At 44.5% G+C, this 24,138-nt stretch overlaps 1 protein-coding gene across 4 annotated transcripts in view; it reads left to right on the forward strand.

Annotated features, from left to right (window-relative positions):
• Nucleotides 1–2,861: 2,861 nt before the first annotated feature.
• The window catches only part of Eva1a (eva-1 homolog A, regulator of programmed cell death), a 60,621-nt gene continuing 39,344 nt past the window's right edge, over nt 2,862–24,138 (forward strand). For 2 of the 4 annotated variants that reach the window (XM_046432313.2, XM_046432316.2), the window contains exon 1: nt 3,160–3,458. The gene's annotated coding sequence lies outside the window, so the exon portion shown is untranslated. Of the gene's footprint in view, nt 2,883–3,159; nt 3,459–3,585; nt 3,605–24,138 lie in introns of those variants that run through there. The other 2 variants (XM_046432314.2, XM_046432315.2) reach the window with 2 other exon arrangements.

Consider the following 24,138-nt stretch of genomic DNA (forward strand, 5'->3'; position numbering starts at 1 on the left):
TTCTTAGTCTGTGGGTTATCTCCTCTGATCTTTTCTCAGACAACATGATATGGAGCTGCCACACCAGCTTAATAAAAAAAGCAATCAAGGGAGCTTTCTTTTACCGGTGAGGAAATAGGTTACTGAGAGTTCTAATGACCTATAACCATAATAAGTGAATTTCAATGAGGATTCTTCCTCCCTGGAAGGAGGTGGGAAGGGTGGTGGTGAATGAAGTCAATGGTGGCAGCAGACTGTACTTAAGAAACTTGGGCTTTAGGAAGAAAGGTTCACCTCATGTTTCAGTGTTATTTATAAAATGAGAGAGAACAAGAGTAATTACCCAAAAAGATGCTTTGTGAAAATGAAAAGATATATATATATATATATATATATATCTTTCATATATATATATATGAAAAGGTCTAGTACAGGGCTTGGTAATTGAGACTCTCCATAAAGGCAGAGGTACATGCACGCGCGCACCCCCCCCCCCCCCCCCCGGAAGTGGGTAGCTTTGAGGAGTTTTCTTTTTTAAAAAAAATATATTTTTAAATTTCCATTATGATTTCCTCTTTGACTAGTGTTTTTCAATTTTTATGTATTTATTTTTGTGATGCTGGAGATCAGACCCAGAGCCTCATGCATGCCTGACAAACACTTTACCACCAAGCTACATCCCCAGTTCCTGAGGGGATCTTCCTCCAAGACTCAGTCATAGCCCACAGGTCCTCTGACTTAGCTTCTGCAAGCATCTGCCTGTGTAGGATCCTGGAGCAGTCACTCCTTTCAAGATTTGTTTCCATGCCTGCTCTGGAGAATGATGTGTAGGAGCCATAAGGAGGCTCTCTGGTCAGCAACAGATGCACCGATGTTCTGCTCCACAACAGAGGCAGGGGCTACCCTATATGGAAGCTCTAGTTCTTTCATACCTGTTATTCCTAAAAGGTGCTGAAGTTCAGAAGTTCAACAGCATTTGCTTCATTTTAACAAAATAAGGCAATGTTTATAAAGTAGGATGCTCAGGGGCTGGGGGTTTGGCTCAGTGGTATAATGCTTGCCTAGCATGCACAGGGCCCTGGGTTCAAATCCCAGCACTGCTAAAATAAATAAATAAATAAACAAACAATACTGAGCCCAATGGCTGATGTGTACTGTTTAACATATATTGCCAGTTCTTAGAAGTCAGAGTAATTTTACATCTAAAGCTAGACTGGGTCTGAGTGCTTCCAGGATCCTTTCTCCAGCTTGTGGGGAGGAAATGAACAGAACCAGTGGTCACTAGAACTTAGTCTAGAGCCCAATGGCCCCCTAGCAATTCTATATTCACCCACTGGCAACTTTGCCATATTCATTCATTCATTCATTCATTCATCATACATTTACTGAGCACCAGTTGTGTGTGGCCCTATGCTCAGTGCACAGATCTCTAAACTCTGATACTGGTGCTTGTTGTGTCCTGGGCTGGCAAACATAGCATTATGTCAGGAAACCTGACTCTGGCCGCTGCCTCTCCAGCTGCCTGCTGATAAAGTTGGTGAGTTAGGGAGTGCTCTGCTGATGGCACTTTGCATGCCGGGCTATGGAATTTGGGGTCAGTCAAGTGTGTGTTCTTTTTACAGATAAGGAAAGGGCATCTGAGGGAGAAGGGCTTACCCAAGTTCATGATAGTAATTTAGTGATTGTCTGAGGCTAGAACCTGGTTCCTTGATTTGTCTGTCTCTTCATGAGAGCAGGATAACTTGTATTTTCGCTTTCATTTAAACGGGTACTGTTTTCCTTTCAAGTCAAGGTGTCAAGTTAAATGGAGTAGCTCTTGAGTAGTCTAGTTGCTTCTCAACTCTGTATTAGATCACCTGAAGAACATTTCCAAAATACTGATATGGGAGCCCCACTCCAGACTAATTAAGTATTTGTGTGGGTGGAGCTGGGGGTTCTTAGTGGTTTTAAAAGTTTCCCAGGTGTTTTTAATATAAAGCCAGGGAATGAAGGTCTATAGTCAGTGGTCTAGAGAAAAATGTTTCCAAATTGTAAGGCATACTTGAATCCTTGAATCACTTGGAAATTTTGTTAGAATGCAGATTCTGATTCAGTAGATCAAGGAAGTCCTGAGAATCTCCATTTCTAGTAAGTTTTCAGTGTTCTATTAATACTGTCTGTTCCTGGACCACACTTCCAGTAGCAGGTCCAGTTGGTGCTGAGATTTTGGTCAACCACTTGGGACTTGTTACTCCACCCAGGGTCCTGGGAGTCACTTCTCTCCTGCTCTCTTTCAATCTCTCCACATCTCCACCCCATACAGTCCTTCTTCATCAGATATGGGATTCTACTGTACTGCCCTCCTTAGCTCCTATCCTTTCTTGATGGACTCGTCCTACAGTATTTTTCCCTGTTCCTCAAGATCACTCACTACCTTGGCTCTGTCCTTTGCTGGACTGCCTCCTGATGGGGCTCTTTCCCTCTTGCCTCTGACCAGTCTATTTTCACTCAGCAGAAAGCTCACCCACTCCCCGACCCATGACAGCATCCGTGGGGATCTCATCTTCCCTGCATTTGTGACCTGTGATGATTGTCTAGGAACAGGATGCCCTCCCTCTGGTTTCGGTTCTGCATTTCCAACACCGGAGCTCGGCCCCATCAGATTCTTAATAAATACTTGTCGAATTTAACGAATAAAACCTCAAACCTGAGTGAGCAAGGCCAAAGGCTTCAGCTGCTCTCTTTCCCATAAAAATGAGCATTCCTTCGAGATTATGCATCAGGCTTTAAACTCTTCACTCGGGGAAAAAATACAGTTGATCAAATTTAACAAAGTAAGTGGCTATTTCCTTGGGTATTTTAATACGGTTCAAAGCAGGCGACAGGACAGAAATGGGAGGATGGATGCTGGCAAGAGCTTGGAGGTCTGCTTCCAAAACTGGGCTTGTTACAGAAGGGGGAACGGCTGGGAAGTTCGGGACAGGGTGGGGACAGCCGCTGGGGAGTCTCTTGGCTTTGGAGACTGTCGGAAGCGCGGGGAAGCAGGCAGGAGTTGGGAACGCAAACTAACTTGGCGCGGAGGGAGGCGCCGCGCGCCGCTGCCGTTCAGGTTTCTTGTCTTGCGAGATCCCACATGGGCCGCTGGCTTGGGGAAGGGGGCGGGGGAGAGGGAGGGCAGGTCCAGAGCCGAGGGGATGGAGGAGGGGAGAGATCGAAGGAAATGAGACAACCTTTTCCTCCCACGGACTCGGGCTCCTGCAGCGTTTGCGGGGCTCAGCACAGTTGTCCGTGAGCCCGGAGGCCGGGACTCCGTGTGCCCAGCTCAGGCCCGACCCGTGCGGGTGGCCGGGATTTCTCTCCGAGGCTCGGGTGCCAACCCAAACCCGAGCGGCGCTTTGTCGCGCGTCCTTTCCTCGGTGTTCGGCTCCGGGTGCCCCGGCTCAGCCCCCGAGCGCCGGGAGTGCAGCCCCCGGAAGTGCGCGCCTGCGGTCCTGGCGAAGGTAAGCGGCGCCCCAGAGCGCGCCCAGGGCGCAGGGGTGCTGGGCTTTCCCAGCGGGCCCCGGCTTCTCCCGAGCGCCCCCTCTTCGGAAACACCCAGAACACTTAGGACCTGAAACTGCTGCTTTGTTCTCGAACCCCTGCCCAGGTGTTGTATGTAGGCTGAGTCCCCCAGGGATCACTTGCTTCCTAGCATTTTCTTTTTCTTTTTCCTCCTCTTCCTACGATTACCCTGTTGCTCCCTTTGCTCCATACGTTTCTTTTTCGATATCAAACAACTCTTTGCTCCCCATCTCTGCAGCCTGGCTTCGGACTCCTGGTCCTTTCCAAATCTGGGCGCCTCTCTCCTCCGCCTCCAGGAGCAAGGCTGAGCCACCCGCTCCGCGACAGTGACTGGCTTTGACCTCGGGCCTGCCCGGGGTTTACCTGCATGAAATTTAAGTGTCGCCAAGTTGAACTATTTACCTGGCTTGTTTTGGAGGCACCCAGCTCCTGGCGCGCATTGGGCGCACCCCTACCCACCGACCCTGAAATCAGAGTGGATTGCGGAGTAAAAAGGCTGTTGGCGCCCCCTAAAGCCTCAATGGGATGCTCTGCTAGTGGAAAGGGGTGCAGTCAGCTCCACACCGCTAATCTGCGGGTGAGGGGGTCTCACCGACTCGGGGGTGCCCTCGATATGGGGCTCTATGGAACGCGGAGGTAAAGGAAAGGTTCAGAAGGAGGGGACAGGATCGATCATGTAGCTCTAACTTTCCATTTTGCTCTAACTGCCTGAGCTCTCACATCAAGCCTATGAATAGGGTCTCCTATTCCTATTTACAAATAGGCGAAATGAAATGCAGTGAGATTAAGTAATCGCCCAGGGCCACACAGTTTGGAAAGGGCCCAGCCAGGATTTGGATCCCAGATCGTCTGTGCTGTACACAAAACCTAGTCCAGCGGTAGAGGGTTCCTCTGTACCGTCTGAGCGGCCTCCTGCTTGCTCAGACCACGGGGGACCAGGCTTTTCCCTTTTTGAGCAAGTATGTCTTGATGTTTTTTTGTTCAAACTCAGACATCCTTGCAATTGAGTGGCCAGCTGAATCTCACTGTCTCATCCCTTCCTTCCCTGCCATCCAGCCTGTCACCAAATCTATAATTCTGCCACAGAAGGCTGGCTCAGGACAGGTCCTGGAGCCAGACCACCAGCCTTTGAATCCCAGCGGATGCTGATGCCTTCCTTCCTGTACTTTTTGTAACTGGATTTTCTCATCGGTAAAGTTGGGATGATAGGGTTTAAAGCAATTGTTTCAACTAGGGTTTTGATTTGCCCCTCAAGAGACATCTGGTAATGAATGTCTGGAGACCATTTTAACCATAAAGTGGGGAGGATGCTATTCACATGGGGTGGGGAGAGATCAGGGGATGTTGCTAAGTATTCCATGTTGCAAAGGACAGCCCATCACCCCTCAAGGAAGAACTGTCTGTTCCAAAATATTAATAGTGTGGGTTGAGAAACCCTAGCTTAATGTATTAGGTCACAGAGTGCCATTATTTCCAGCTCTCATCCTTTCATCTGTTCCTGTTGGTCTGATCATACCAGTCTCTGTCCTCCTGTCTCCCCTCATTCCAGAACCAGAATTTGTTGCTAAGCCAAATCAGAACATACTACTCTATTGCCTCATACTTTTTTCTGTTCATTTGTTTTGCTTTATTTACTTTAAGAAAATTTTCAATATTTTTATTGATGCATTATAATCGTACACAGTAGTGGAATTCATTATTACATATTCATACATGCACACAATGTAACAATATAATTTGGTCAATATCTTTCCTCAGTATTTTCTTTTCCCTTCTTATATCTCTCCCCCTATCCTTTACTAGTCTCCCTTTAATTTTTATGAGATCCCCCACCTTTCTTTTTTCCTCTCTAGCTTCTGCATAGAAGAGAAAATATACAATCCTTGACTTTCTGAGTTTGGCTTATTTTGTCTAAACTAATGCTCTCAAGTTCCCTTCATTTTCTTGCAAATGACATAATTTCATTCTTCTTTGTACTGGCTTATATTCTTGTTGGTCAGAAAGAACATGGATTGGCAGGTGTTTTTCAAGCATTAAAGGTGACTCCTCTGTCCAGGTTTGAAAATCATCGTCTTTACAAAATAAAATATAACCTTTGACTTTGTACATGGCTCTTTGAAATTAGCCAGCCCTCCCACCCTCACTTCTGCCACTTTCTCTGAGCTTCTGCCATATCTCCTAACTCACTGCTCTTTTGGCCTTACTTTCTGGACTGTTCCTTTTTCTCCTTGATTGGCAAATTCTTTACCATTCTTTGAGACTAGAACTCAAGTCTCCTTCTGGATGATGCTTTCTAAGACAATTCTGTTGCTCCCTGCTGCTCCACCCATTCCACCATATCATTCAATAACTCTCTTATCGTGTGTACTCCACCATGTAGAGATCTCTTGCTTAGCTCTCAACTGGTCTTTATATACCTTGAACCTTGCATAGTGCTGTGTTCCCTGTTGGGGGGCAGGGAGCACACTTTCAGGCTTTGGGGTCCATTTGCCTGCATTCATTTCCCAGCTCTGTCACTTGTTAACTCTGTGACCTTGAGCAAGTTAACTCGGTCTTTCAAAGGTTTATTGGTAAAATTTGAAGAAATATTCTGCCTTCTCTGTAGACTACTTTAACTAACTAATGGGATCATAATTGCTCATGTTGGTACTAAGTGCCTACTCTGTGGTTTAAGTTTAGCATTTTATGAGTTTTTACTCAATCCTTAAATGTCTCTTTAAAATTAGTATTGATATTGTCCTATTGGAAAAGAAATGGAGACACTGAGAAGCTAAGTAGCTTGTCCACCATCATACAATTCATTAATGGTGGGGTCAGGATTTGCATAGACACCTGGATTATAGAACACTCACTCTTAACATTGTTTAGGTAAAGGACTTAACCCAGTGCTGGGAGTATAGTAAGCATTTGGTACATGTGAGCTGAGGTTTGTTGAGTGCATTAATGAGAGCCTAAGTTCGCTGGGTTTTCATCTATATCACACTTGTGATCTAAGGCTGTGCCGTTACATATGTAACTCCTGTTCCTTTCCTCTCCTTGCCTTCCCCACAGCCACAGAGGGGCAGGACATTGAGGTAGTCTGTCACAGGCTGGGCCAGCACCACTGACCTCAATGCTAAATGAAGCCTAAGTGTGCTTAGTCAGAGCTAGAACAGCATTATCTCTTTGGGGGTAGAGGTGGAGTCAACACCCCTGCTTGGAGGAGAGAGGTGTGGACATGGGTCAGGAACTTCATGACCCCGATTTTGTCTTTACCAAGCATGTGTCCTTTACAGTGTACATCAATTAAAGATGGTGAAGCCAATCAGTGAGTGGGGGTGGATGAATAAGCCCCCCAGCTGTCTCATCTTGTGCTTAATTAGATGCAAGAGAACAGCTTTTCACCAAGTATTAGGAGGAATGTTGATCTATTCAAGGTAAAACTTGTTCAAGGGATTTAATGACCCATATGGGGTATTGGAGAACCAGGTTTGGACCCTGAGTGAGTTATATGTGACACTGGATACTAGGTTACAGCTGATCACTTCACTAACTTAATCTTATTTTCCTAAAAGCAGTCTTGGCTTTGAAAGCTGAGCCCCCTCCTTGCTATTCCCTGGGCCACTTGCTCTGTAGACTAGGCTGCCTTGCACAGATACCTGCACATCTGTGCACTCTTTCTCTGCAGCTGTCTCACACAGCTGTAATTCCTCTGAATTTTCTTGCTTTTGCAGATTTTCCCCCCACACTTCAGTGGGATGAGGTCACCTGGTATATGCAAGGACTCACAGTTTTGTTATAGACAGTGGAAAGACTCTAGTAAGGACTTTGTGTGTGAATATGTGTGTGTGCGCGCACATGGGCGCATGCACTGGTGAATGAACCTAGGAGCACTTAAACACTGAGTTACCTCCCTTTTTATTTTTTATTTTGAGACAGGATCTCAGTAAATTGCTGAGGGCCTCACTAAGTTGCTGAGGCTGGCCTCGAATTTGGAGTCCTGCCTCAGCCTCCTGAGTTGCTGAGTTTGCAGGCGTGCACTACGGCACTGGCAGGGCCACTTTGAAGGGTGGAAAAGGGTGAAAACTTGTCCACGGATACATCTGAGGTTCTGCAGATGCCCGGTGTAGCATTGCCTTTCCCTTCAGGCCTCATACTCACTGTCTCCTGGAATTATCCCCTCCCCTTGGTCACCAGCTGGCCAATCTGAAAAACAAATTCCCCCAGGATGGTAGTGACTGGAGTGAAAGATCCAAAACCTTTGGGCATCACTTGTCTATACACTGAGATTTTTTTACAGTGTAGCTCAGAAAATGAACTGGTCACAGGTGACAGGGTGGGAGTATCAGGCTTGGTGCCTGGTCTGCAGGCCTCTGATGTCACACCTTGTTGGCTGCCAACTTGAGTGGCTCCATTTAACTGACCAGTAGGCACATTTCTGATGAAAGCTGACTCCTGGTTCCAGGGAGATACCTTTGGCCCTTTTTTAGGTCTTGAGCTATGTTCTCTGTGAAACATATCTGCTGTTTGACTTGATGTGAAATCCTATTTGGTACAGGAAGGGGTATTTTGGTCTCAGGCTAGAGTGCTGGTAGAATCTTGAGGTGTTAGCATGACTTGATATACAGTACAAACAATAGCTCTGCGCTGGATGCCTGCGACCATGAAGACCTACCTGGTCCATGTCATCAAGGTCACAGTCCATGACATTCAATGGGCATGTGAACAGTTATCAGAAGGTCTTCAGTAGAGTGACAGACCTCAGCAGAGACCTGGGAGCACAAAGGAACCAGCTATCAGTCTGCTGGAGGAATCCAGAATGCCATCGCAAGAGGCTGTTTGAGCTGGGCCTTAATGCATAAGTAGGAGCTTGCTGGGTTTTGAATGGCTGGTGGTCAAAGGGTGTAACAGACAAGAAATAGTATGCGTGGAGGAGAAAAGTCCAGAAAGGGACTGGCAGAGGTTTAGGTATATTGGGGACTGGAAGGCTGGAGGTGTGTCTGGGGAGGTGACTTCGACCATTCAGTAGTTCAAGAGTCTGTTCTTGCCCTGTTGGGAGACAGTGGAGGGGACATTTACAGCTCAGGTGTGTTGAGCTCTCTGCGTCGCGCCTCTGCCTCCGGTCTCTGCTGGTCTTGTTTCCTCATAGGGCTGTGGGGCCAGAGTCCAGGGGCCGGGGAGGGACACTGTCTTCAGTAAGCAGAGAAGCCACAGTCAAAACAAAACTGTGGTTGTGGGTGGTGGTTTTGTTTCCTTTTCAAAGCCCTGGCTGATAAACTATGCGGATAGCCCCTCCAGGGAGCAGGCTTTGGAACAATGACGTTTGGAGCATGGAAAAGCCTGTATAAATTGCTAAGAAATTGCTGACTTTCTCCAGATTTAGAGAGGAAGAGAGGCCAACAGGGAGGGAGAAAAGAAGTGGGGGGGGGAGAGAAAGAAAGACAGGGAGAGGTAGAGGGAGAGGAGGAAGAGAGATTCTGTTTTACATAAAATTCAGCCTGTGATCCAGCAGATCAGATGCTATCAGGACTGACATATTTCCTAGGAATTGTGTTCGCATTGCAGTTCTTCTTTGAACTTAAAACCTTTTGCGGGCACTTTCATTACATGAATTCCCCACAGATGACAGGTATCTGGGGTTGTTGATTGGATAATTGATGTGACATCACTCTGTTCACAGTGATCCTCAGGCACATAGGAGATGCTTTGTGATAGATGAGTGAATGAATGTGTTAGCATGGAAGTCCCAGTCACCACCTTCAAGATACAGCCTGTGTGTGGAGATAGACAAGAGAGACAGACAGACAGTACAGCACAGCGCCCTAGGGCCATGGGGAGAAGATTCAGATGGGTGCAGAAGAAGGCCTAGTCCAGCCAGGGATCAGGGAATGGAGGCAGAGAGAAGGGTGCTGTCTTCTGGGGACCAACTCCCCCAGAGAATGTGATCTAATGGGTAGTTCCTGGTGGTCAATTATAACAGTGGCACTTGAGGTGGATGCCAAGGGCTTCCGGTGCCTTTGTTGGATTGATCCTTTAAGAAGGAAAGAGGGACAGACCCACAGCTGAAAGGCAGACCCAGAAGCAGAACCAGTCACTGATTCTGAGTCCTTCACCACTGCCCTGGGCAGTCTTGGGGTAAGGTATGATCATCAAAGATGCTTTTAGAAAAGCTGTTTTCTAGACACCCAGGTCGAGGAGTCTGGGCTGCTGGGGTCAGGGCAGGGGCAGCCACTTCCTCCTTTATTCTCTCCCCTACCTGATGTCTAGGGGCACTTAGAAGCTCTCCACTCTGGGGCTCTGTGGCTTCTCTTCCTCCACTCACCCCGTCTTTGATCACCAGGGCGGCCTGCACTTTGTCCTCCACGTTGAGAGGAGGAGGAAATGCTCAGAAGAGAAGCTGCCATAAACTTGCCAGGAAACAGGGTTTTTCAGAACACCTGCTGTGGGCAAAGTGCCCCCCTCCCGCCCTGTACCTTCGTGCTTGTCACTAAGAAGGACAGTGGCTACAGGGAACAGACTTCAGGGGAGCTGATTCTTGCATGGACACCTGGGATCACGAGGGCTTCCTACACCACCGTCTTTCCTGGGCACACACATGACCTCATGACCTCATCTAATCCTTATTACCTTCCCAAAGCTCCACTTGCAAATACTACACAGCATGGCTCTCTGTCCCTTTGCTGGCTCATCTCATGAGGACAGAGCTCCCCACAGCAGCCCAAAGAAGGGGTGGGTGGGGTCTCTTACTGGCAGACACACGGATTACTTTCCTGAGGTCCCCTATTGGGCATGCTCTCTGGCTGACCAACCTCTGACAGTGGCTCCTTTGCTGATCCCTGAGATGTGACGGTGAACCTGTGGATGGGTGCAAGGAACATCGGGAGGGAGTCTGCACTGCCACTTGCCGGCTGTGAGGACTTGATCCCTCAATCTCTCACTAAGTCTGCCACAAGGGGCAGGAGTGGTTGGCCTGTGCATTCCCCAGCATTCCACACTCAGAGCCTTAGGAAAGTTCAGGGTGAGGAGTGTCCCTGAGGGGACCCTTTGTACTCTCAGCTCAATGTTTGCTAACACCCCCAGCTGCCAGGCATAGTTCTAGGCCCTTGGGGACACAAAGATGAACAAGGAGTTTTTTTACCCAAGGAGTTTAGCGATTCAGTGCAGAAGGACAAAGGGATTGGAGATGGTGCTTCAACAATGTTTTTCTGCTCATCTTTCTCACCAAAATAATTTATTTGAAAGGATAGCGTGTATCTTAATGATTCCCGAAATACCACAGTCTACCGTGAACTCTGACATATAATAGGTGCCCAACCAAAGAACACTATCCTAGTCCATCTTCTGTTGCTATGACTGAATACCAGAGGCTGGGTATTTTATAAAGAAAAGAGGTTTATTTAGTTGATGGTTCTAAAAGCCCCCAGCTTGGCCTCTCGTGATGGTCTTCTGCTGGATCAGGACATGATAGAGAGAGCATGGGGGAGACAGCAAGCTTGCCAATTCAGGTCTCCCTTCCCTTTCTTATAAAGCCACTAATGACTCATCTAATCCTTATTATCAACCCCCAACACCTGCAAATACTTTTAACTTGTGACTTTAGGGATTTAGTTTCCAACACATGAATTCTGGGGACATACCCAAATCATTGCAGTTGATCTGCCCTAAAATGCAGTACTAGAGGCAATCCCAGAATGCCATTGAGTGTTCCAAAGAGGGACCCCTAAACTCATGGACAGCAGGTGGGTGTAAGAGGACATGAATTGAGGAGATGCTGACATCCAGGCTGATGAGAGGGAAGGAAAGTAGGCAGAGGGACTGGGGAGATTGGGTGGCCAGGTGAGTGGACAGAGTATACTTCAAGAAAGGAAGTAGGTAGGAGTGGTTGGACATAAGGTAGGTGAATCCATAAAGGGGCAAATTAAGCCCAGCAGGAGGGGCCTTGCTACAGACTCTACTCTGGAGGCCGTGGGGAGCTACTGCAGGATTTCACACAGAGGAGAGACTGGGTCAGAATTTCATTGTAATAATAGGCCTATCTGGCAATAGAGTAGACACCGACGAAGAAAAACGACAATCAGGATACCACGGTGGCATAGGTGGCAGAAGCAGCCTGGGGTCTGGAGCCAGACATGCCTCAGTCTACTTCTCTGCCCCTTAGTATCTCTTTACAACTTGCTGTGTAGTACGCTTCTCTGAGCCTCTGTCTTCTCTGAGAACAGGGTCTCTAATTCTTTTCTTATGGATGGTTTGGCTGTTGGTCAGGGTCATACTGGGTGTAAGATGTGAAATGTCTATGACATATCCATAATGGCCCATGATATTAGTGGCCAGCATTATTTTTAGTAATTAAAACGTTACTTACTATCATCCAGGTGAGAAACAATGAAGTTCTAAATAATAGACACTGGCAATCAGGGTGGAGAATCGGGCACCCACTCAAGAAATACTTGGGCAATAAAGTCACTCAATTTGGTGACTAATTGGCTGGGGGAGTAAGGGAGGGGCAGGAATCTAAGATGACTATGGTATTTTGGCCTGTGCAGCTCACAGTTAGGATAGTGGAGCTATTCATTAGGAGAGGTGATGGAGGAGGAGGTGGGGGAGGAGAAGGAAGCGTTTGTAGGAGAGGATGATGAGCTCAGTCTCAGACATGCTGAGTTTGAAGCATTCAGGAGAGCCAGGGAGAGATGTCTATGGACAGATGGTTTTGTAGATTTTGATGTTCCAAGGAGTAGTCATGAAGAAGATTCGTGAGCAAACTTAACAAAGAGGTAGGGGTGTCATGATGTAGATCAGTCTATGAAGGAGAGTCATGGAGTGTGGTTAGAGGAATTATAATGGCTAATGCTTATTAAGTGTTCTGAATACTTTATGTACAACCATCTCTCACCAGTAATTGCCAGGGAGGACTACTGTTATTTTACAGCTGAATGAACTAAGGCACAGAGATGGTAACTTGCCTATGATACACAGCTACCAACATTGGACCTAGAATTATTGTCAGGAGGTCAGGATCTAGAGTCTGTGCTGGCCTCCTTTGAGAGCTGAGGGTCCTGGGGTCCTATGCTGTTCTCTGGAAAGGAGAGGACCTAATGAAAGCATGAAGGGGACATGGAGAGAGGCAGGGGGAAATGGGAGATTGGAGTGTGGAAGAAGAGTACTCAGGAGGGAGAGGTTAACAGCATCATGTCATGCGCTGTCCCTATGAACTGGAACGTCCATAGATCTGGGAATTAGGAAGTTCTTGATGACTTGGTAAGGGGAATTTGAGAGATGAATTGGGCTCACAGACAAATAAGTGTAAGGTGAGACAGTGGAGATACTAATCTTAGGCAATTATTTCCAGAGCTCCGCTATAGAAGTTAGAAGAGAGAGAAGACAATGGCTAGATGTGTTAGGTAGAGGCAGGTTTTTAGAGGATATCTGCACAAGTTGACACGGAGAGGGACCAGCCTGAGGAGGCCCTGCAGAGTGGCCACAAATGCTCTATTCACACTGGGAAAAGTATCTCCATGTTCACCTTTCCTTTCCACATTTTTAATATTTCTTCCTATGATCTGGATGGCTACCGTGTTGAGAGTTGGATATCACTGAAGAAGACCTGGACAGCATTTCAGATCTTTGGCCACATATAGGTGGTGCAGAGGAACTGTCTTTCGCAATGCCCAGTGGTGAATCATTACTTGTTCAATCCAGATATGATCAAATTCATGTATAGCCTGTCATTCACTGAATTTGCCTTTGAAAGAGTATCTGAGACAACAGTGTGCTGGGGCTCCATGTCCCGCTGGGGAATTGGTGTCTGCTCTGAAGACAGTGGGAAGGTAAGAATGATAGACTGATGGTGGGAGGCCGTGGCGGGGGGGAAGAGGACCCAAAGCACAGTGAGGGTGTGGGGAGGGGACACCAGCTTTGGACTGGACACAGGATGACTAATCCTTTGAGCAAACAGAAAGGTGGTTGAAGACAAAGGCAAATCTGTGGGAGGAAACAGGGTGGTTTATCTTGTAGGAAATGGAAGATATATTATAAGGAGTTTTGATTGAAACGACCCTGGATGATTTGACTGCTGCCATTTAAATTCTTACTGATGGGAAAGACTGGCATTCTCTTTTGAATGCTTTGAAACCAGGTTTAGAGAATGCAGATCTAACAGGCTCTGAGACAATATATTTATCTAGGAGCAAAGACAATCTCTGTGTTTTTGAATATCTAGGATTTTTTAATTCAGACACAGGCAGATACCACAGAGGGTTAATAGCTTGACTTAAGAAATTCAGCTTTGTGGTGGTTCGTGGCACCGACATCCCTGAGGCTTGGGGCTAGATTTAGGGTTTGGCTGCCAACTTCATAAAGTTGCCTTGATTGAAATGGCATCTTTGCTCTTCTTGGAAACATCTCAGTGAAATGCAAACACCTTCACAGAGGGCCTTTTATGGTGATGCTCTCCCAAAGAGCCACTGTCCTGAATCAGAAAGGCCACACAGGAAATGGCCTCAGGATATTTGTGTGTGTGTGTGTGTGTGTGTGCATACATGCGTGTATGCATATGCACGCAGGTACACACACACACAGTTTTCATATGTAGCAACAATTTAGATGAGTTATTGCTAAATCTTGAGCCTTCAGGTATCAGGAAAAGTAACAGACCATCTTTCAAGAGTCACATTTTAAGCTTGGCGGTTCCCTGGATCTTGGAGGACACTGTGGGAGGCAAGGAAGGACATTCCTTGCCAAGCCTCTCCCCACCCCTTCCCAGCCAGGTTGATTACTGAGATGTGGGCGTGCTCAGAGTGCCTTTGGCTGAGTGTGCATGTGATGGACAGACAAGGCTTTCTCCTTATGGACAGAGAGAGGGAGCTGAAGGTAGACAAGTAGATTATCTGAGATACCCTATGGCTCAGCACAAATGTGTACTCCATGAAGATATATGATCCTGTGTGTGACTATTCCAATTCTACCAGGTATGGGTTTCCTGTCATGGTTAAGGTCTATGTACATGTTCCACACTGATTACAAGAAAGAGTCAGCTGGCTGTCTCCATATTTCAAAAATCCTTATTTAAGCTATCAATGATGCTTGTGCCAATCCAATCTTTTGGACTGCAGGATGCCAGAAGAGTCTACGAGATAGTAGGCAGTGTGCCGAGAAATTTGATTTCTTAAGAAAAATTTTTTTTTTTTTTTTTTGTCATTCAGTGAATTATTCATTCTAACAATTTGAACAACGGCTGTGTGGCTGGTTCTAGGCTGGGCAATGGTAAAGTAATAGTGATTCTGATTGTCTTAGTTCTTGCTTTCTTGAAACTCACCATTATTAGAGGACAGACATTAGAGAAATAAGTACACAGATAAATACATAGAAACATACTTTGGTAAGTGCTATGGTAGGTAAGAACAGGGTGGTCTAGGAGGGAATGAGAGAAGACAGTTTTGATTTGGTGTGACTTGGGAAGGGGATAGATATGTGGACCCCTAGCGTTCTATACAATATATGCTGTTTATTGGTGGGGTATTGCATTGTTTTAAGAGAGCTAAAAAGAGGAAGTGGCCCTGGGATAGGGCTGAGAAAGCAGTTCTGGAAGGCTTTAGAAAGAAAGGGACATTTAAAAACAAACTTGAAGAATAGGTAGACTTTTTCTGTGTGGAAAAGAAAGTAGTGATATTTTCAGTCAAGGGAACATGGTGTATTTAAAGAGGACAAAGGATGAGTGACAGTAGTTGAGCCAGGCCAGCTAACACAGTTAATAGGTTTTCTTTTAGAAGCAAGTCACTGGAGGGAGTGACAAGTTACTAAGGGGCCAGCAAATGGTTTTCTGGAAGGGACCAGAAAGTACATATTCTAAGCTTTGTAGGTCAAAATGCAGTTTTTGTCACAACTACTCAGCTCTGTCACTACAGTGTCCAAAATGCCTTAGACAATATGTAAATGAGTAAACCTGGCTATATTCCAACAGAAAATTTATACCGAAATAAGCAGTGGGCTGGATTTACCCATGAGCTGTAGTTGACCATCCCCTGCTCTAGAATGACAATTCTGGTGACTTGGTGAAAGTTGGATTAGAAGGCAGGGAGAACATGGAGGTAGGGAGGACAATTAGGAGCTAGTGCTTTAATTCAGAGCAGCTGAGGCAGGGGACAGTGGGGAGAAATGGTTTGTAACATGCTCCAAGAACTGATCCTTCCAGTGAAGGAAAAATATTATGGACATCGTGGGCATGGGACTCAGAAAAACGCACACCTCCTGTGAGGTCACCTGATGGTCACCAGACATTGTGCTTGGTCATTACCTGGATTTTCTCATTGTTTGGCATAATTTTTAACATTTCTTAGGAATGTGAAGTTGTGTTCCCCTTTGGTAACAACCTCCATCCCCTAACAAGATACCTAGCTGCCTCCTCAGAGAATGGCTGGGTGAATGAGTTCTGTGCTCCTAGCTCTGCTACTGCTTTCCACGCAGAACTTTTCCTTTGTCTCCCACCCCCACCATCATGTCTGGTCACCACTTTTACTCTGCCCCAAGTCCAGAGACGTCGCTGCTCATTACATTCTTTCCATCGTGCCTACCTTTCAGCTGTGCTGGCCCTAGTGGTCAGCAGCCACGTTTGGCTACCCTGACTATCTTCTCCTTGTTCTGCTTGCTTGTCTGTAGGAAGATGGTTCTCCTAGGAAGGCCAATCTTCTTCAATGGCCTTCCCTGTTTCTCCACTCCCGAAATTTCCCCCTGTCCCATTTCCAAAAGCAAGGGACACACTATTTCTGCTTCACTGATGAATTCAATAAGCATTTTTTTTCTTTTTGAATTTGTTCTAATTATTTATACATGATAGTAGAATGCATTTTGACACGTTGCACAAAAATGGAGCACAACTTCTCCTTCCTCTGGCTAAACATGGTGTAGAGTTCAACAAGCATTTCTTTTAGCCTGAGCACATCACTCTTATCTAGTTTCTACCTTTTAGCTCAGATGATCTGTTTCTTTTACCCTCTCTTGCTTAGTGTATTGGGTTTCTCCCATATAGTAAACGGTACAGTGATTTTCAAATGTTTTTTATCATTAAAACTCTTTAAATGAATTATCATATGGAATATTAGTGAGTAGAGAGAAGACACATTTTTATTATCTATATAGTTTATTTGATAATTCTGGTTACATAATGCCGCAGTCTGGCTGGGCACAATTCACGAGCCACTTGTCAAGCAGGAACGAACTTTATTTTTAGAACGCACGCTGCACCACTTGAGCTCTCCAGGAATTCCCTCAGAGCCCAACTGCCACCACCAGCTCTTCTGGGGAGCCTCTCAACCCCAACTCCTCCCGCTCTTGAGGCCAATTGCCTGGGTCGCGTGGACGGAGCCAAAAGAGTCCCCCAATGAGCAGCTCCGTGGTCTGAAAGGACGGGGAAACAGCCCAATGAGCAACACCGCAGAGGAGCCAATCAGCTGGAAGTTTGCTGGGGCCACTTGGCTGTGGCTCTCAACATCTCCCCTTCTCTGTTTAATTAAACAACAAGCATGTGGCTTAGGGACCATGCCTGTCTTAGGTTGTCCAATAGTACATATGGTCCTTACCCATCATTGGATGAGCTGACCTCAAGGCATCAGCCTCCTGTCTTAGGTTGGTACCATTTGCAATTGGATCTTACCCATCATTGACTACTGGTCCAGCATACAGCCACACCTGTGGATAGTTCTTTGTACCAGTGGGGGGGTGAGGTTCTTTGCCTCACCTCTGTGGGCCCCCAAATTTTAGCTGAACGACCATCACAAGCAGAAGGGAGGAGGATACACCAAGCCAATTGATGGCTCCTTTTGGAAAAATTGTACCACCGATGACACCATCAGCAAAAATACCCCAACACTACCACAAGTCGCTGCACCAACAGATAGTTCACAATGCATACAAGTGATACATAGTCGAGACAAGTTCTGCAAGCAGTTCAGTGATAGCTATTGCAGAAGCTGTAGATTGGTTTTATCTTTGTCTTCACTGGCACTGGGATGAAGATAGGAATTCTGGCAATAATGGCTAAAGAAAAAATTATGTAACATTCCAGCAGGCACTAAAAGATCTGTTAACCTCCTTTTTTGTTCACATGTTAAAACAATCCTCAACACCTGTTTACCCAATTTAAATTAAACCATTTAAATCATGTGAATAAGAAAAAAATATTTGGATCCATTTTTTTTCATGAGCGCTCGTTAGCTTACAGCTCATTAATGAGAATGTTATGATAAATATGAAAATTTGAAATCAAGGATCTGGGATGATCACTGCAATCTCTTAGCATTTCATTCTCAAATGCACCTCTGGGTATTCTATTGGCTGTATCACCTGGGCAAGGTTGTGACAACTAGACATTGGAAGTGACAATATTTTTAAGCATGTTATCTTGCAGATTCAGGCTATTCTGATTTCAATGAACCACAGAAACTTGAAAGAGAAATATAGGAAAATTTGGTTTTCATCTTGACTCACTAACACTATGTAACAGTTGTTTGCATTCCTTAATTTTAAGGATCTAACTTGAAGAAATAGATGAACAGGTTCTTCCACTAATTGGTGTCTTCCATTTGACAGAAAATACTTCCCAAAGTTATGTCATTATGAGATGTTATTATGGCATGAAGTTTTTGTTTCCAGAAACTTCAGTGCCTGTTGCTCTACAGTAGTCACTTAAAGCCTTTTAACATGACAAAAATGCTTAATTTGGCATGTTGAACCTAAACTTTGGTTGTTCAGTTTTTATCATTGACAGACACTTCATTGGTCACAGGAGAAGACCTAATAACAGAGTAGCCTTACATTGCTGAGTTGGTCTTGTTTAGCTTTGTAAAGGTCTGCCAAGCAGATTACAACAGGCATTGAACCTACCAATCATATTTATAATGATGTAGCCAATTATGTGGTCACTTATTACAATATGGTTTACCATTATGTCTTTATAAGACTGTGCACTCAGTGGAAGTCACTGGGCATTGCCAGACATTTTAACTGAACGTGACACCTGGAAGCCAGGGTTCTTGCTTGTACAGTTTTACAGCATGAAAAGGCTTGCATGGATCTACATTGTTAAAAGACATTTTGGAATTATGGATTTCCTAATTAATGACATGTCTATATGTGTTCAAACGTATTCATGGTTTTGGCAGAAGCACCTCGATTCTGAAGTGGGCGTAAGCATATTCACCTGAGGCTTGTAAATCAATGGAATCTATAATTGTTCACATTTTGTTTGTGTGTTTGTTCATTTGTTTCTTTTCTGTGGCTGGGGATTGAACCAAGAGCACTGTGCATTCTAACTGCACACTCTAATACTAAGCTACTCCAGCCCTTTATTATGCACATTTGGTATATCATACTTGAGTGTATCTATTTACAGTTTCCAAATATTTTTGAAGTGTAATTTGAGTCTAATGTTTGCAGAACCTTTGAAAGAAATAGGTGGATCTCATTGTATTGGAGAAAGCTATAAGACAGTTGTGGTCTCAAGTGGGACATTTGGCCGGGCTGGTTTGGAATGGCCTGCCTGTTGCCATGGGATGAATCTGTCTGTCTAGCTCAGGGCTTTTCACCACTTCCCAGGTGCTCAGCAGCTTGTCAGGTCTGAATTGACTTGAAATTGGCACAGATCAGGTCCTGAGGGGCTGTGGGTATAACTCCCTCTGGTGAGGAAGGATCAGGAAGGTCTCAGGTGCAAGCTGCATGTCTACCCAAGAATCCACACAGTTCCCTCCTGCCAGGGAGGTTAGCACAGCCCCTGCCTAGTCATCCCTTTCCTCCAGCTCCCGTGGAGGGGGAGCTGTCTGGGCTTCCAGACTCCCTGTAGTCCATCTTTTTGAGCCCCCTGTTGACTTCCTAGTTACTCCTGGGCTTATGCTCTGGCTTTCGTTATGGTAATGGCCTTACAAGTCACTTTTGGTACTGCATAGAAAAGAATCAGATGACCAGGAATGTTTCTTGTTTCCATTTTCATTTTCTTTATTGAGCATTTTTTTTTCTGTGAGTTCTCCACATCTGCAGGAGCCTCAGGTATACTGGACCTAGAAGGCCCAGGAGAGCAGACTGACGCCTTTGCTCAAGGATGATGGTTAGGGATAAAATGGCATCTGGTGGGACATCTTTTTGAATGTCCTAAATTAAGGATCCATATATCTGCCATCATGTCCTGCTCTACTGTGCAATTCTAGAGGGAAATGTCATGGGGGGCTTGGTCAGGATTATTCAGGCTCATATTTGGGGTGACTGTAATTCTTTTCGCATTCAGTGTAGTAAAAATGTTGTGATGGTCTTCCACTTCATGCAGTTATTGCCTGCCAGTCTCCACCATGGTTTCTTTGTTCTCCAACAGACACTTGCATGGTGCTCTCAAAGTTCCATTCATAGGTCTTTTCTCCCCACCTTTCCCAGTAGGTCCAGCCCCCCTTAGTGCCCAGGCTTATTGACTTGAGGCAGTAAATACTTCAGTGGGTCCCCTGTCATGGGCATAGATCTTAGGACATCAGTCCTAATGAGCCCACTGAGGGCTGATTGCAGGACCTTGCTGCCTATCTTAAATCCATGTGGTCCACTCACAGGACCAGTTTTTGATTGTTTTTGGAGACATGTTCCTTTTCTGAGGTTCCGCCTTATGTAGGCCTTCTGGGGACAGAAACTCCTTCCCCCAGGCTGGTATTATGTCCCTAATGTCCATGGACAGACCCCAGAGGCTGGAAGCTTGTCTTTAAAATAACTTCCTGGGTTAACTATCTGCTTCATCAACCTAGGGGACACTTTGTAACTTGTGGTCATTGATCATTTTCAAGTCCCATAGGGTTGGCTCAACTCTTCTGTCTGCAAGGCCTAGTGCCCAGTTCCTGTCTTGTTCTCAGGGTTGAGCCTTGGCCCTCTCCTCACACCCACCAGTGGCTCCTGGGAAGTGTGAGGTGTCCTGCAGGGGTTCAACACTCCCTATACCTTCCATTCTTTGGGTCCTTGGATGAATGCATCTTGCATCCTGCCTTTCAGGTTTTGAACATTCCTTTGGATTCTCATCTCTCTGGATTCTCATCCCTCTGTCATATCCTGGTTGTAGAGACCCATGACTGGACACTTGACCTGCATGCACACTGGAAGTCTTTGGGTTGCTGGTATTGGTGTCTCCCATGTTGGTTGTTTTGGCTGCTAGTTGTAGTTTGATTTCGACAGTGTCAGCATTCAGTTCCATGGGAGCTTCCTTTGAATTTATGGTTTGGGGACTTCAGAAATGAACTAAAACTGGAGTGAGGGCTGGGAGCATCCAGGGCCTCCACCACTGATTTATTCAAACAGCTTCAATCACTTTCTTCTTATTCTGAAAACTTCACATAATTAAAATCATTCCCAGCCAAACACTAAATAAATTTTGCACATGCTGCTTGAATTACGGTGCAATCTTATCCCTGTGTGGCTTTCTCAGAGATTAATATTTCACTAAAACCATCCCTCTGGGTAGGCTGAAGCCAGCAGCTGTGGAAACTCAACATTTGCTTTGTACAATGAAACTTTAGGACAGGGCTGCTTTTTACATTTTTTTGGATATGCTGCTCATTTGGAAAAAGTAAGCACTCTTGGCAAAGTCCATGTGGCATGAGCCCCAGCTTGTGTTTCTATCTGTTCAGATATAAAATGATGAGAAAATGCGGTTCTAAGTGCAATCACATAACACTGGCACATAAAAATTATAATTACCCTGTATTAAGAATTGCTTTGGCTTGGATGTGGTTTGTCCCCAAGGGTTCGTGTGGTGGAGGCTTGGTCTTCAGTGTGGCGATGTGGGAGGTCATGGAACCTTGAAGAGGTGGGGATTCATGGGAAGGCCTTGGGTCATTGGGGGTGGGCCCTTGGAAAGGATTCACATGGTTCTCTTGGGACTTCAGTTTGTCCCCAGCTGCCCTTTGGCTTCTTGTCTTCCTGTCTGCCCACGTGAACTCTCCCTCTTGCACATTGCCCAGTCTTTCTTGTGCCATCTACCATGAGGTGGTGCAGCCAAGGAGGCCTTTGCCAGGGTTGGTGCCATGCTGTTTGGAATTTCAGTCTCCAAAACTGTGAACATCAGTTACTATGATTTTTCTTCTTTAGTCTTATTAATATGACAAATTATATCAACTTATTTTTGAATACTGAACAAGTCTTGCATCCAGAGAATAAGGCTCACATAGTCATCTTCTAAAATGTCAGAAGAAAAAAAATAATTTTTTATTGATTATTGAAGTCTATTTGCTGATCCTATGTTAATGATTTTTTTTTTTTGGTACCAAGTATTGAACTTAGGGGTGCTTAACCACTGAACCACATCCCCAGCCTTTTAAAAAATATTTTATTTAGATTCAGGGTCTCACTAAATGGCTAAGGGCCTTGCTAATTTGCTGAGGCTGGCTTTGAACTTGTGGTCCTCCTGCCTGGGCCTCCTGAGCTGCTGGGATTACTGGTATGTGCCACTGCACCTGTCTAAGAACTTTTTATATCTATATTCTTGAGGATTTTAAGTCTTCTGTTTTTTGTTTTGTTTTGTTGCTGTATTGGGGCCTTATACATGCTAGATAAGCACTGAGCTTCACCCCAGCCCGTTTGTGTACTATCCTTGCCTGGGATTAGTATCAGGGTCATACCAGCTTCATGAAATGAATGGGTAAGTATTCCCTTCTCTTTGATTTTCTGGAAGACATTGTGTAGTATTTGTATTAAGTCTTTAAGCATTTGATAAAATTTTCCAGTGAAATGATCCAGGTCTGGAGATTTTTTTTTTTTTTTGGAGGGGGGAAAATGGTAAATTTTTAAGTTTCAAATTATGTTTATTACTTAACAGTTAAAGTGCTATTTAAATTATCTCTGCCATCATGGGTAAATTGTGGTAGTGTGTTTCTTAAGGAACTGGTTCATTTTGTTTAAATTATCAAATATAGTGTGTAGAGTTTTTCTTGTATTTCTTTTTTATCCTTTTGATATCTTCAGGGTCTATAAGTGATGTCCCTGTTTTATTCCTGTTATTGGTAATTTTGTTTTTATTCCTGTTTTTGTCAGTCTTGCTAGAGGTTTATGAATTGAATCTAGTAGTTTTCTGTTATGACATCTATTTTATCTGTTATTAATTTTTACATAATATAACATTTTCATTTTGCCCATATTATTATATTTGAAGTTAGTTCCTTAAAGATTACGTATAGTTGGGTCATGTTTTTTGATCTACTTTGCCAATAGTTATCTTTAATTGGTATATTTAGATCATTTACATTTAATGTAATTATTATTTATTCAGGCTTAAGTTTGTCATTTTCTTTTTTTCCTCTGTGGGATTTTTTTTTTTTAGTTTTGGTTTTAGTCTTTCTCTGTTTTCTCTTTTCCATCTTTTCTTACCTGTATCACTTAACATTTGTTTTAGAATTTCTTTTTTATTTATCTATAGTGATTTCCAATGTGTGTCTTTGTCTAGTTTTCTTGGTGGTTGCTCTAGGTATTTCAATATATGTGTGTAGCACAGTCTTCTGGTGTCATTTCACCAGTCTGAGTGAAATATGAGAAACCTTACCCCATCTATGTCTCTCTGCCCTCCTCCATTTATAACTTATATTATCTTAGGTATTTTCTTTATATTCATTTAGAATCATATCAGGAGCATCAAAGTTTTTCTTTGACTGTTCAATACAATTTAGAAAACTGATAACACAAATTTCAGATCTTTTGTCCTGATTCTGTAGGTCTCTAAGATTTTGTTAATTTTTTTTCCTAGTCTGTTTTCTCTCCATTGCTCAATTGAGTAATGTTGTCTTTCAGATCACTGATTCTCTTCTCTGACTTCTCCATTATGCCATGGAGTTTGTCTACTGAGTGTTTTATTTTGGTTACTATATTTTCAATTCTATAATTTTATTTTTTCTTTATATCTTCTATTTCTTGTCTGAGACTTTTTCTTTCTTTGTTGAGGCTTTCAATTTTTTTTTCATCTGTTTCAAAGATCTTCACAATTGATCAGTGAAGCATTTTTATTAATGGGCATTTAAAAATCTTTGTCAGATAATTTTATCTTCTGTTGTCTTGGTGTTGGCTTCTATTAAGTGGCTCCTTATTATTGCTTGATGAGGATAGGAATTCTGTATCCTAGTGGTCTCCTCTGATGTGGGGCTTGTGACCACACTGATGGTGATGAGAATACTGAGTCTCCACAAGGCCTCCTCTGATACCCAGGAAGGGGAGGGGCACCTAGTTATTTCTGAGTTGGGGTGTACTGTGGTTTAAATGTGTACTCCAATGTCTGTGTATTGGAAACTTGATTCCCCAATGCAGCAATTTTGGGAGATAGGGCTTAATAAGAGGTGATTAGGTTGTGAGGGCTCCGCCCTCATGAATGGATGGTTGTTACTGCATGAATGGGTTAGTACCTGAGTGAGTGGACTTGCTATAAGAGCAAGTTTAGTCTGCCCCTTGCTCTCACTCTCACCCTCTCTTGCCCTTTTGGCTTCTGCCATGGGATGAAAACAGCAGAAAGTCCCTCACCAGATGCTGGCACCTTGATATTGCTCTTTTTAGCATCAAGAACTGTGAGACAACTAAATTTATTCATTATAAATTAGATGATCTGTGGTATTCTGTTATAGGTACACAAAATGGACAAAGACAGGATGG

Source organism: Marmota monax, unplaced genomic scaffold (genome assembly GCF_021218885.2).
Source record: "Marmota monax isolate L192 unplaced genomic scaffold, Marmota_monax_Labrador192_F-V1.1 WCK01_AAM20220418_F8-fsc00106, whole genome shotgun sequence".
Lineage (NCBI taxonomy): Eukaryota > Metazoa > Chordata > Mammalia > Rodentia > Sciuridae > Marmota > Marmota monax.